The sequence below is a fragment of the Lissotriton vulgaris genome, chromosome 1_1, assembly GCF_964263255.1.
Source record: "Lissotriton vulgaris chromosome 1_1, aLisVul1.2, whole genome shotgun sequence".
In the NCBI taxonomy this organism is placed as follows: domain Eukaryota; kingdom Metazoa; phylum Chordata; class Amphibia; order Caudata; family Salamandridae; genus Lissotriton; species Lissotriton vulgaris.
Genome location: NC_141685.1, coordinates 289,452,317 through 289,467,147, shown reverse-complemented (window position 1 = coordinate 289,467,147; position 14,831 = coordinate 289,452,317).

Sequence of the window (14,831 nt, the reverse complement as noted above, 5' to 3'; positions counted from 1 at the left end):
CAGGGGCCCGTCCACCGGGGTTCCAAACTCTTCGCCCGCTGAAAATTTCGAACTAGCACGTAGTCCCCCGGTTGGATGTCGTGGCCCGGACCCCTGGAAGCATCGGGGATGGCCTGCTGCACCTGCTGATGAATGACAGACAGAGTTTCAGTTAACTTGTACAAATAATCAGACATTAGAACGTCCGGGACGTCATGAATGGAGGTGGGTTTAGGTGCAGACCAGACGCTCATGGGCCGGCCGAAAACGACCTCGTATGGTGTCAGGTGGTGTTTGGTGGGGGTGGAACGCATTGATAGCAATGCCAGTGGGAGAGCGTCTGGCCATTTCAGTCCTGTGGTAGCCACTATCTTGGTTAATTTTAACTTCTGTGTGGCACTGTGTCGCTCGACTAGTCCAGCAGACTGTGGGTGGAAGACTGCGTGGAACTTTTGTGTGATACCCAGCCCCTTTAAGATGAGCTGGATGACTTCGGCTATGAAGTGGGGGCCATTGTCGCTCCATAAAATTCGACAAAGGCCGTAGCGAGGGAAGAATTCTTTTAGCAGTACTTTTGCAGTGGCCATAGCAGTGTTATCACGGGTTGGGTATGCCTCCACCCACTTGCTAAATGCACACACCACTACAAAGCACATATTTCAGGCCTTGGCATCTGTCTAGCTAGATGTAGTCCATCTGTAGGACTTCAAATGGGTGATTGGGAACCCCAAACCCTCCCCGGGGGACCACAGTTCCTTTCCCAGGGTTATGTTGCAGGCATATCAGGCATTGCTGGACCAGACGTTTGGCGGAGTCCGTGATTTTATCGTTGTGCCAAACTCTGGAGACAAGTTCAATCATGGGGGCTGATCCTATGTGGGCAAGGGAGTGTGCCATAGTCAGTATGGGAATCAGATATGAGTCAGGTAACAACCATTTGTTTGCGTCTTTTGTCCGCCAGCAGCCTTCATCGTCCTTTAGTCCCACCCGTGCCCATTCAGTCAGTTCGCGTTGTGTGCTAGCCATTTGAATATCCCTAACAGTGTCCCTAGCGTCGGTCCATTTTTCTGCTTGTGACCTGGTCACATACATGCGTGTTGTCGTCCTATTTTCAGCTGTCGTTCGAGCAGTGAGGTCCGCTAGTGCATTTCCCTGTCCAATAATGTCTGTCACTTTCTTGTGTGCCTGGCATTTGATGACCGCAAGTCTTTTGGGGAGAAGGACAGCTTCGATCAAGGCGGAGACTAAATCTCCATGCAAGATAGGGGTGCCGTGTGAGGTCAAGAATCCCCTTTCCTTCCAAAGGAGCCCAAAATGGTGAACCACCCCGAAGGCATACTGGCTGTCGGTGTAAATGTTCGCTGTGGTACCTGCCGCTAGGATGCATGCTCGTGTCAGGGCAATCAGTTCCGCTGCCTGGGCAGATCGTTGTGTGATGCGGGCTGTCTCTCCTACAGTTCGGGCCGTGGTGACTGCATAGGCAGCTGAAGTGGTGCCATCGGGGAGTTTGATGCAAGAACCGTCCACCCACAGCTCTCCGTCAGGGTCAGGAAAAGCCGTGTCTCTGAGGTCAACCCTACTTCTAGTCTGTTCGTCCATAAGAGTCACACAGTCGTGTACAGGGGGCACATTGGGATCGTTCTCTGGTAGGGGTAGCAAAGTTGCCGGGTTCAGTGTGGTGCATCTTTTCAGGGTGATATGGGGTGCAAGCAAAGTCAGCTCGTATCCAGTCAGTCGTGCACTCGTCAGGTGTTGCGTCTTGGTTTGGTTCAGGAGGGTGTCAACTGCATGGGGTACTAGTACCGTGAGGGAATTCGAGAGCACGATCCCCTCACTCTGTCGGATAGAGATAGCAGCGGCAGCTACAGCTCGAAGGCAGGCAGGTAAGGCTCTGGCTACAGGGTCAAGAGTGGCAGAGAAGTAAGCGCACGGTCATTGCTTTGGGCCAATGGACTGGGTTAGGACAGATAAAGCGCACCCCTCCCTTTCGTGAGTGAAGAGGGAGAAGGGCTTTGTGTAGTCGGGGGTACCTAGGACAGGGGCCGAACAAAGGGCATCTCGTAGTTCCGTGAAGGAGGTTTGGCACTCAGGGGTCCAAGGGAGTGGGAAGGGGACATCTTTAGCTAGCAGAGAAAGCAGCGGTTTCACAATGAGGCTAAAGTTTGGTAACCACTGACGGCAGAAGGAGGTGAGGCCTAGTAGGGAGCGAACCTGTTTCTGAGTCTTAGGGACAGGGGTTTCAAGAATGGTTTGGATCCGGTCGGGAGTAAGTTTCCTTCCGTCTTTGGACAGGAGGTGGCCTAAGTAAGTGACCTGGGGTTGGCAGAATTGCAACTTCTTTTTGGAGACCTTGTGGCCATTTTCCGCAAGGAAGTGCAGGAGTTGAATAGTGGCTGTGACTGCTAGTGGAGTGGTGTCGGCCGCCAAAAGGATGTCATCGACGTATTGTACTAACACCACTCCATCGGGTAACTGGACTTGATCCAGTTGTCTCTTGAGGGCCTGACTGTAGATACTGGGGCTTTCAGTGTAGCCTTGGGGTGCTCGGCAGAACCAATATGAGCGGGCTTTCAGGGTGAAGCCGAAGAGATATCGGCTGTCTGGGTGGATGGGGATAGAGAAAAATGCATTTTTGAGGTCAATGACAGTGAAGGTGGTGGCAGTAGAAGGAATCAAGGTCAGGATAGTGGTGATGTCTGAGACCACGGGGTACTGGGGTACAACCACTTTGTTGATCTCTCGAAGGTCGATGATGAAGCGGTATGCTTTCTCATCCCCCTCTCCCTGTTTCTTGATGATGGGCAAGATAGGACTGTTGCAAACGTTGCTAACCACTTCCTCTACCACTCCTGCGTCTATCAGTGACTGAATAATCTTTACCAATGCCTTCTCGCCCTCAGGCGATATCCGATATTGTGGAAGTTTTGGGAGTGTTGCGTCTGGTCGGACAGTAATGTGCACTGGGTCAATCATCATGCGCCCTACGTCCGAATCCGTCTTGGCCCACAGATATGGAGGCAGAGTGTCAAGTAGGGATGCGTCAGCGTCATTGATAGAAAACATGCGTCGGGAAGGGCAATGTCTAAGCAGAATGGGGTTGTCGTACAGGAAAACTCGAACTCCGTCTTGGGAACATCTAATGGTCGCTCGGAAGTGTTTCAGTAAGTCAAGTCCCATAATGGCGTCAGGAGTATTGGAGGAAAGCAAAAACGTCGTGTCAGTGGTATTGTTTTCTAAGTCGAAGGGGATGGGAGCGGACAAAGGGTTAGTGGAGGGCGTTCCATCGAAACCTATCGATGTCACAAGTGAGCCAGACAAGGGTGCCCTTGGAATCAGTCGTTTAGATAACGCACTACGTGTTGCGCCAGTGTCTACCAGAAATGGAGACTTTGTACCCAGGACCTTAGCAGTGACATAAGGACCTTGCTGGTCAACATAGAGCTCGACTGGATCCCTCCCTTGCCCTTGGCAGTCCTATGCAAAGTCGCGGGCATCGTCGCAGTCAGACTGTTGGTACTGATTTTGTCTGGGTCGGACAAATGTATTTGGTCTGTTTGATCTATCGTTAGTCATGTCATTTGTAAGCCCCCGCTGCTGTCCTCTATTTCTTGGTCCACCCGCTACGTCCTTGGGGTCCCTATTTCTGTTCATCTCTGAAAGAACCGGGCACTGGGATTTCCAATGGCCATATCCTTTACAGAAGGCACACTGGTCCTCTCTAATGTCTGTACGTCCGATGTGGGGTGTCGAGGTGCAGTCTTTAGGAGGTGCGTTCTTAGGGAAATTCGTCTGATAGCTTCCTTTGTATTGCTCTCGTCCTATAGTCACCCCTTGCAATTGCGCAATCATCACCCTCTCTTTTAAGTCTTTCTTCTTTTTCTCTATTGCTCTATCGTTTTCGTTTTTCTGGTGTTCGCAATATTGGGCCATCTGGAGGATAGCCGCAGGTTTGGAGGCAGCCCAACTACTCTCGCTGGCCTGCAGTTTCTGGGAGACCTCCGGTGACAAACCTTTTTTTTTTTTTTTTTTTTTTAAACCTTTATTATATGCGTTCAACACAAAGGCATGACAGTTACAGCATCTGCAATTCAATATGGCACTATGTTTGGTACATTCATTAGAGAGAAAGAAAAAGATGAGCATTAGGTTCACCATCAATACTGCGGCCAGTACAATGTATACACACTCCCCAATGTCCCACAGTGGGCGGTCAAGTGGCTAGAGTCCCTTCATCCCATCCAACCGGGGGGAAGGCACACGGAAAAGGGAAACCCCCTCTTCCCGCGTACAGTTGGAACATTAGTCAAATAGGTACGGTATTGCGGTCCGTCCCAATCCTGTATCGTCGTTGTCTGTATCAGTCAGCTAACTGCGTAGCCTTGTGCAGTGGCACGCTCCTTGTGTATCTAGTGTGCGCATCCCCGCCCTGTACCTCAGCGTGTGATATGTATATGAGTGTAGAACATGAGATTCAACTGAGGACGGTGTGCTGTACTTTCCCACCACTATGTCGCCCTTCGCTCCATGCCATTGCAGTATACATTGTGTATACAGTCCCACCATCCCTTAGTGCCACGATGATGGGGGGGTTAGCGGAATTCTGTCACTAGAGCCGTATCTCATGGACCACAATTATCCAATTCTCCCCCACAGCTTTCCACCAACAGGCTCGTCGTCTTATCCCGAGTTAGGTGGCACTATGCTCTGTATATTGTGTGGGGTGTAGTGGGGTGTATGAAGTGTAAAGTACCAATACACTCATGGGCCCGGGACCGGCTCGTCGTCTCCAGAGGAGTCACTTTGCGTCGCCTGAGCCAGCCAGTATACCTGTAAGGGGGACCAGAAGTCACCGGGAGCACAGCGGGCGGGTAGCAGTTCCGCATACACGCCATGTTGTTCCTGACAGTATTGGAGGTCGTCCAACCATTCCTTAAACTTTGGCGCCCTCCCCCTTCCCCATCTGCAAGCAATCCTCCGCTTAGCGAGGAGTAACGCAATGTCAACGAATTTACGATCCGATTTAGGCACATTCCTGGTATATCCTAGCAGCATCACTATCGGGTCCATAGGGAGAGGGCCAGCAATCATAACTTGGAGGGCGGCATGCACCTGGCACCAGTAAGTCTGTATTGCTCCACAGTCCCAGGAAAGATGCAGGAAACCCGCGCCTTCCATCCGACATCTAGCGCACCTATCATCCGCCGAAAGGCGAAACCTCAATTTTCTGACTGTTGTATAATAATATCTTTGTACAAACTTATAATGAATAATTTTCATTCGGCAACTGGAGGATATTCTAGCCGTGACCGAGCAGCAGTACCTCCACTGTTCATCCGTGAGTGCGACTGGTAGTTCCGATTCCCAGTCGGTCCGTGCTTTAGACAGGACAACCGGGCGCTGCTCACGAACGGCAGCATAGATTTTAGACACCAAGTGCGTGCCATCCGATACGAGCATGACATGCAATGGTAATATCGTCCCTGGTTCCTCCGGGAAGTTAGGGAGAATATCTCGCATACCCTGTCGGAGGCGGATGTAGTAGAACACCTCCATAGGAGTCGGGGGAGCATTCTGGAACATCTGATCCTTGGTGCGGAACAGTCCATCCTGAAATAGGTCTCCCCACGTATTGAGGTGTATGCGGCGGCACATCGATCGGAAACCTCCCTCCAGTAAGAGTGATAGTCTCGGATGGTAAGCCAGAGGCAATGCCGGCGAGTAGAGCATGGGGGCGTCCAGTAGTTTGGTCACTCTCCGCCAGGCATCAATTGTACAGGTCACAGTAGCGGCGGGCGTCTCAACATCCCCAACCAGTCCCATCAGCATGCCTTCGAGCGGGAGTGGATGCACGATCCAGTCCTCCGCAGCGACCTGTGGCATAAAGGGAACGGGACGAATCCAGTGATAAGCATGCTGCGCCTGCGCACTGAGATAGTATACTTCCAAGTCGGGCACATCGAATCCACCCCTATCATACGGCTGCATCAAGACCGACCAGCTAAGGCGTGGTTGTTTACCTCCCCAGAAAAGGCGAAGCAGCTCAGAGCGAAGTCTTTTGAAAAAGTAAGCGCCTGGGTAGTATGGTATGTTTTGAAATAGATATAAGAAGCGTGGGAGGACTACCATCTTGATCAGGGAGGCTCTGCCTGCCATCGAGAGCGGGAGTGCTAGCCAGCGAGTCACATTGTCAGCCAGCCGTGTAATGGCTACAACATAGTTTAAGCGGATAGTGTCCTCCTTATTAAGCGATACTTCAATCCCCAGATATTTCAAGTCAGAACTGCACCATTCCAAGGGGTAATCCAGCGGAAATCGGGTGACCGAGGCCGTGAGGGGGAAGAACTGCGACTTTTGCCAATTAATATGTACACCGGATATGCCTCCAAACGCTACAAATTCCCTCAGAAGCGGATTGAGGTTGTCTCGTGGGTGGCGCACATATAGGGTGACGTCGTCTGCATAGAGGGAGATGCCAATCTGCCGCTGGTTACAGTTAAAGGCCTTGTCTTTGTGTAACTGTCGTATTCTGCAGGCCAGCGGTTCTATAGCCAGGGCGAATAGTAAGGGCGACAAGGAGCACCCCTGCCTAGTCCCTCTCGTGATCGGCATCTGTGCCAAAAGCACCCCGTTGACGACGACCCTGGCGACTGGGGAAGTGTATAGCAATTTCACCCAGGCAATAAATATCCGGGGGAACCCCATTCTGCCCAAGATAGCCAGCAGATAACCCCACTCCACTGAGTCGAACGCCTTGGTGGCGTCCAGAAACACAGCAGCAACCGGCAATTCGGGTGCAATGGAAGGAATTAGAGAAAAGAACGTGCGCAGATTGTGAGATGTGGCTCTCCCCGGGACAAAGCCAGATTGGTCCGGCAGTACAAGAGTAGTCATAAGTAGGGACAGTCTAGTTGCCAACACTTTCGCAAGAATCTTCGCGTCACAGTTCAGCAACGACAGGGGTCTATAGGCATCAGTGTCCTTTGGGTCCTTTCCCGGCTTCAACAGCGAGGTGATCGCCACCTCCCTCATGGTTCCCGGCAGTATCCCCACCTCCAGCGATTCCTCGAAGACCTCTTTCAGTACCGGCGCCATGATATCGATGTAACATTTATAGAATTCGGCCGGTAGGCCGTCTAGTCCTGCTGCTTTGCCATTACTGAGGGACATGATCGCTTCTCTAATCTCGTCCAGTTCGAAAGGGCACCCTAAGAATTCCCTGTTACCATCACTTAACCAGCAAAGCGCTATGTCTTCCAGGTAATTACCGAACTCTACTTCACCTTCCTGCTGTGTGGAGTATAGGCGTTTGTAGTGTTGTAGGAAGGTGTCTTGTATCCCCTTAGAGTCCTGATGGATCCTCCCCTCCTTATCAGAGATTTCTAGGATATGGGAGGCAAAGCGCTGGTGCCTCGTGAGTGCCGCCAGTACCTTCCCCGGTCGGTCCCCCTCGCAATAGCGCCTAGCTGTCCAGTATTTACCCCGGAATTTTACCTCCCTGGCTGCTTCCTCCTCATAGGTCGTCAGTTTAGCTCTGAATCGTGCCGCCAGGTCAGGGCTGGGATTCCCTACCATCTCCGCCTCCAGTGCCCTAAGCTCCCCCTCTAGTGTAGTTAACGTGCGCACTATGCTTCTCAATATTCCACAGCTTTTGGAGATCGTGACTCCTCTCACAGTGACTTTAAAAGCTTCCCAAATGGTTTCGACCTTATCCACAGACCCCTTGTTTCTAGGGAAGAAGGCCTCGATCTCTTCTCCGAGTTCGTGTTTAAAGACAGGGTCCAGTAAGGCCGAGGGGAAAAGCCGCCATGGTGGTCTTACCCTAGTATGCCCTGGCACTTCGAGGACGGTCAGTACCGGGCAATGGTCCGAGTACGTGCGAGGCAGGTGTTTCACTTGAACTATCCCCCCAGCGAGGCCCCGTGAGACAAAGCAGTAGTCGATCCTTGCCCATGAGCGTGCATGTGTTGTGAAGTGAGTGCCTTCCCTAGCCGCTGGATGTGTGTGCCTCCAACTGTCCACTAGTCCTGCCTCCGTAAGTATCCCCTGAAGAGCGTCTCTGGCCTTCGTGTTGTAATGTCCACTACCGTCCGATCTATCCATCGTGGTACGTAGCGATAAGTTGAAGTCCCCCCCCCAGACAATGTGCGTGGCTTCGGTCTCCAACATGTGGCCCCATAATGACAAGAAAAAACCAGGAGTATCGACATTAGGTGCATAGCAATTCACAAGCATTATCACATCGGTTCCCAGCCTCCCCCAAAGGATGACATATCTCCCCTCCTTATCTACTCGCACACCCAACTTTTGAAATGGCAGCCTCCTATTGACCAATATTACCGTCCCCCTAGAATATGTGGAATAGGAGGAAAACTCTCTCACACATGCCCATCTGCTCGCAAACCTGGGGGCACTCCCCGGGCTAAGGTGGGTTTCCTGGAGCATCGCTATTTGCACATGGTGCCGATCTAGATATGCAAGTACATTTCTGCATTTCCGGGGGTCATTGAGTCCCCGGACATTCCAGGACATTACGGTGACTGTATCCAAAGTATCATCACCTACATGCGTTACCATATCTCTGAATGAAGCCAACAGCTGGTGTTCCAACTCTCAATCGAAATGTACCAATTGCCAATCTCTCCGCTGCCCAGTACAGTCTCGCCAATCGAACATCCATATTCACACACATGCACCCCACAGTACCTGTACTCCTGCCAAAAATGCCATACGCATCAAACTCGCCACTTCCAACAACTAGCAGCGCAACACACGAACAACCCCTCATACTCCATGCACAGCCATCCAACCCTGGCTGTCCATCCCCTCCCCCCTCCCACTGAAGCAACCCAAACTTGCCAGTACCATGATCCCCCCCCCCCCGCCCCAACGCGCGTTTTCAAGAACAATAGAAAAACCATGTGGGGAATTCCCTCTTGGGAACATCAGAGGTACGCACAGAAACACCCCAACTCTCCCCCCCCGACCCGCATGTAACATACGGGAAAGACAGAGAAGGTGGGGTGGTGCCTGGCATGTATCGTCCCTGCAGGTCAAAGCCCTCCCACCATCCCAGTGTCCGTCATCACCACCCTTTAATCCGGAGGACGGGCAAATGTCCTGGGGCGAGTTCCATCAGTGCAGCGACGGTACAGTAATCAATCGTTCGTGAGGGCTTCATCACCCTGGCCTCCTTCTAGGCCAGCAGTTTACTATACAAGAAAAAACCTTGACGCCTGTAAGCCTTCCGCTGCCCACATGTCCTCCTGCTGCGACAGACATCCGCTCGATCTCAGCACCACAGTTGCATTGGGATAAGATGTTCAAAAGCCATTTATCGGTCAGCAGTCCCTTCAGGATGTAAGGCAGCCCTCAGTGGTGTCTCCGCAGGTAGTGCAAGGCAGTTCCAGCGTCCAAAGCATACAGTTTCTGAATTAGTATCCGTAGTGCATCCAGGAGCTATCGACCAGATGAGCATAAGCACCCCATCATGAGTCCTCCTGCTCGACTGGGTTTCCTGCGGCCTCTTCCTCCTCATCGTTGCGCCTGCCCCTCCTAGTAGCGCGAAGATTTTTTACGTAGTCCTCAGCCTGCTGCGGGTTCGTAAAGAAGTGCTGTTTGCCCTGATGGGTCACCCTGAGGCGTGCCGGGTATAGAAGGGCGTAGTCTACCTGCATGTCCCTTAGTTTCTTTTTCACATCCAGAAATTTTCTCCTCTGGTCCTGTACCATGGGTGTGAAGTCCGGGTATAAGGAGAACTGCACCCCGTCACAGGTCAAGTTCCGGTTTGTTCGGGCCGCTCTCAGCGCCGCGTCTCTGTCGCGGTAATTGAGTAACCGGGCTATAATGGGACGTGGCTGCGCCCCTGGTTTGGGGACCGGGCCCAGGGAGCGGTGTGCCCGCTCCACGATGAACTGATTAGAGAAGGCCTCCTTCCCTACTGCGGTGATCAGTATGCGCTCCACGTAATCCTCCATCCGACCGGTGTTGGTGGATTCTGGAACTCCCGTGACGCGTATGTTATTGCGTCTACTCCGCGCCTCCAACTCCTCATTCTTAGCTGCGATTACTCTGAGGACATTATCCATTCGGGTTAGGCGCGATTCGTGAGTGTTGGATGTGTCCTCAGCAGTGGAGATGCGCCGTTCCGCCTCCGTGAGCCGCTCCTCGTGGACTTCTATCTTTTGTGCAACTCCGTCCATTCTGGAAGATAAGCGGTCAACCTTATCTACGATTGTTGCGAAGCCCTGGCGCATCTCGTCGATAAGCAGTCGCAATTCTGGAGCCACTGGTGTAGGGGCCGCCTCAGCGTTCGATGGTCCTGGGGCACCGTTGGATGCCGTGGTGCCTCGCTGCGGTTTTTTGGTGGCTGGGGGCTCAAAAGATAGTTTCGCCTGTTTAGCGTCATTTTTGCCCATGGTGCCCAGTCTGTTGGTGCCGGTCGGGGCCGGTAACTGACGAGCAGCTAGTCGGTGTCCCTCCGCCAGTAAAAGGCACTCAAGCCGGCAGCCCACAGCGTGACTAATCCCCCCAGGGCAGTAGAAGGCAATGAGCAGGTCGGCAAAGTCTCGCCCTAATTATAATGTCCAGGGCGCCTAAGGAGCGTACGTGCTGGCAGCCAGGCCTCAGCACGTCCAAGTAGGCACGAGCAGCCGCAACAGGCTGGGGCACACAGGAAGCGGAGGGCAGTGCAGTGATGTTGGGCCCACCCCGCCCCTACAATCGACCGTAAGTCCGACCTTCCGGGTGGTCCTCCGGGTCCTTAGTCGCTATGCCTGGTGGCAGCAGTGTCCCCCAGGTAAATCAGGGAGGCTGGCGGGGAAGCGTGGAGCAGGGCCGGGTGCGCCGCTTTCTCCTCCGGCAGGGCCAGGCGAGGTGTGCAGTGTATACCGGGAGTGTCACCCGGTCTCAGATACAGTGATACGGCACGCCACTCGTCGCAGCACTTTTAGGGGTGGCAAGACTCACCTCCACCAGCCCCCGAAGATCCGTCTGTCAGTTGCCCGCCTCTCAGGCCGTGGTCGGAGCTTTCGAGGCCTAGCAGCCTCGTGGGGAGCCGTGGCCTCGCGTAGGCCAGTGTCCAGTGCGCCGCTGCAGCCCTCCGTGGTGACTTCTCCCGGCAGACGCTCACCGTGCCGTATCTCGGGCGCCGGACCTCCGATCCTCACCAAAGTTGGGCAGAACCAGCAGCATATGTATTTCCACACTCGGTGCAAGTTTCAGGCTTCAACTCACAGGGGAAGCCGATATTTGCAGGATGTTTCTGGCCAGGCAGCCAGAGCCTCACAGAAGTGCGGCCATCAGCGTGTGCGCCCTCTAGCGCCCCCTCCGGTGACAAACCTTTAACGTAATTTTGGACAAACAGATGGTGTCCGGTTGCAGTGGTCTTGTCCTGGCCGCTGTAATCGGAGAACACCGTTTCAAACCGGGAGAAGTATTCCGATACATCCTCCTGGGGTTTCTGACGACAAGCCGTTACTATCGACCAGTCCACTTTCTATTCTGGAATCAGGGTTTTCAATTTCTGTACGATCTTATCTGGGAGGTCTAAAATGGGTTTCAAGGGTTTCTGTCCAGGCTCTCGTTGCTTATCTATGTCATCGAGTTGTGACCAGGTATGTCCGAACAGCTCAAGGTGGTCGACTTTCCGGATTTGCTTCCACACATCAGCTGGGAGACATAGCCCGAAAAACAAATCGATATCAGCCAGGGTCATGATCGTTGAACCTAGGGCTGTACCTAATTCAGTATAGAAGGCAGTGGGGTTTTTACGTAAATCAGGCAGAGATTTTCGGAACGTCAGAATATCCTGCCAATCCCATGGTTGGTAGACCCAATTATACACTACCCTCCCTCTTGCATCTTTGTGGTTAACGTCATCGTGAGTTCCTAGACCTCGTGGAGGAACCCAGTAGGGAGCAGCCTCTCTAATTGGCATCATGGTGCTAGCTCGCTCAGTTTGGGGTTCGGTTGCTACGGGTGTCGGGGGGTTTAGCTTCCGATTCTTGTTCAGTGAGGTGGCGGAAAACCTCAAGCGTACGCGTAAGGAGGTCCGTCACATCACACTCACTCTCATCCCCGATATCGACCTTTCTGTATAGAGTCGTAAGGCTCTCGGGACCCTTTTCTCGATATCGGTCCTCGTATGCATTCAAGATATGGTAACACAGTCGTACGGTAAAATGTCGTCTGTGGCTCCCTGTATACGTGTTGAACATGTCCGTGACGTGCTCTTCACTTTCCTTTCTTTCTACCAATGTCCTCACTACCTTGTCAATCCCTGCTCGCTCATCCTTGCTTAATCTGTTCGTTCTTGCAGAATCAGCCTTCCGGGTCTCTGGGTCATCTAACACTGTTGCTTGTGCTGTACCTAATACAAGGGGTTTGGCCGGCACAGAGGCCACGGGGGCCGAAGCTCTGGTGCTACTCTCGCCTGTGCTTAGGGGTGGTGGGTGCTGTGCTAAGGGTTGGGAAGGGGCATATGGAGGGGGCATGTAGATAATCGGAGGACCTAACAGCAGATCATCGTTGGCTCGCTGTTTCAAGGGTAATTCAGGATAGAGCGTGGAGGGCGTTCTAACCGGACACTGGCTTGATGTTTCCATCTCTAGTTTCTGTTTGGCTTCCTCTCTTTCCTTAATCTCTTCTTCTAGTTTCTGAGCAGCTAGGTGGGCTGCTTTTCGCAGCTCTTTTCCCAACCTACTCTCAGTTCTCTTTTTACGTTGTTCGGTTTCTTTGCGTCACATGCCGAGACTATCAAGCATAGTGGGCGTTGTCTTGTGTTTACCAAGGGCTGTTTCTAGCGCGCTTATTTTATCCTCATCGAAGGATCCTATCAGTGGCCACTGACTTTCTCGATCCTTTTTCGTATATTTATGCCACAGCTTGCTATAAGCTATAGCGATCAGTCCATGCTTCATGAACATGTCCTTATTAGGGGTGCCTTCCAGTGGAGCCGGATGGTTCATCTCTAATAAGCGGTCCGGGCTAAACAGGCTACCAATCAGTGGGGAGAAGACAGGCATGACGGATTACAACGGGGACAAAAGTCAGCACTACCTATCTTATCACTGCGTGCAAAGACTAGACAGAATATTTCTATTCTACGTTGTTTGCAGGCGGTGAATACCTCAAGAACCAATATCGAACAGTCAATGTTCGGTCAATCAAACAATCAATGGGGAGAATAAGTAGGCACGACGGGTTACAACGGGGACAAAAGTCTGCGTTACCTACCCTTTCACTACCTGCAAAGAGAGAACCTGTTCTTCCCTGTTTGCAGACAGAGAATCTCCAGAGAACAATCCACGAACAGTAGTTCGGGCAAAACAATCAATCAGTGGGGGAGAAAGATAGGCACGACGGATTACAATGGGGACAAAAGTCTGCGTTACCTATCCTTCACTGCTTGCAAAGAGAGAGCCTGTTGTTTCTCCGTTTGCAGACAGCGAATCTCCAAACAAATCAACAAAAGAGTAATACTAGTATTTTCCAAACAATCAAACAATCATTTCGCAATTCGTCGTGTTTAGACGACCTTACCCGGACCGCATGGACAGTTTCTTGTCTTCCGAATCCAGCGCCCGATCGTCCTCTATTCTTCGTGATCCTCGCGGCACTCCTGATGGTTCCCAGTCAGGACCGTAGATCACTCGAGAGAGGTCTGTTCGGAACCAGTGAAGTTCGGATGATCGGCTGTCAGACGAGGGTCTATCGGACAGGTGCACTCCCGATCGTTGCAGTTGTTCACTCTGTCGTCAGGACCTCTCCCACTGGATCCACTAGTCGCTGATGGGCCCCACGTTTGGGACGCCAATTGTGGAAAAAGGTAGGGGCGATGACCTTTTTCAGAGTTGCCCGGCGTTAAACGCCTCTATACCCACTCAAGTTACCAAACAAAGAGGCAGGCGCTGGAGACTGGAAGGCAGGAAACAGAAGTTTTATTCCGACGGAGCAGAACACATCAAATCAGACAACAGGGTATCTTCTCGAGGTGCTCTAGCCGCATCTCTGAGGCCTGGCCTCTTATACACAAGTTTATTGCTTTATTGTATGAAACACATCTCTGTCAACCCTTTGATGTATGGAAAGACATCCTCGGAATCCCCCCTTCAGGCCCGTTCCCACACACATTTACAGTTGGAGTCCCCACCCCGGTCACAACAGGTGATGATTATCGCGCAGCTGGATATTCCGCCGATTCACGGAATGTGTGGGGTTGATCGGATCTCATAGGGTGGGGGCTTTGATCAACTCGAGGGTCCTTTGATGGGGGAAGCTTCCTACTGTACAGGGGGGCAATAAACAGTATCCGCAGGGCCAGGTGGCGGCCTGGGAACGAGGAAGACAAACGGGCACACAGGAAAGAGGGGGTTGTATCTAAGGACCCAGGACCATGAAAGGAATGAAGGGAGGTGTCGCGCTGGGAACAGGATGGAATTCCGATGCAGAGCTGCGCTGAAGAGGGTTTATGACCCAAGGCATGTGAGAGCGGGGGTTGTCAGCGTGCGGGGGATGCTTGCGAGGTTAGGAGGGAGAGAGAGAGACGCGCTGGCTATCAGCGAGGGGCAGAGAGGCCATGGTACTCAAAATGGCTGCCGCTTACGCGCACGAATGGGCTCGAAAAGGGGGCAAGATGGCGCCGATAATGTTGACATTTGCGGCCTAAGTTTTAACAGACCGGTTTCAGATTCATAATCCTCATCAGCCAGGCTATCTTGAATCCAGTGGCCAAGTGAGCAAGGGAGTCACGTCTGAGCATACCCTGCCAATTTAGGGCAAAAAAAGCGATACAAAGGGGATGATGGATGGAGCGTTTGAGCAAATCAAACACTCACCCCCAGTCTTCTGCCATT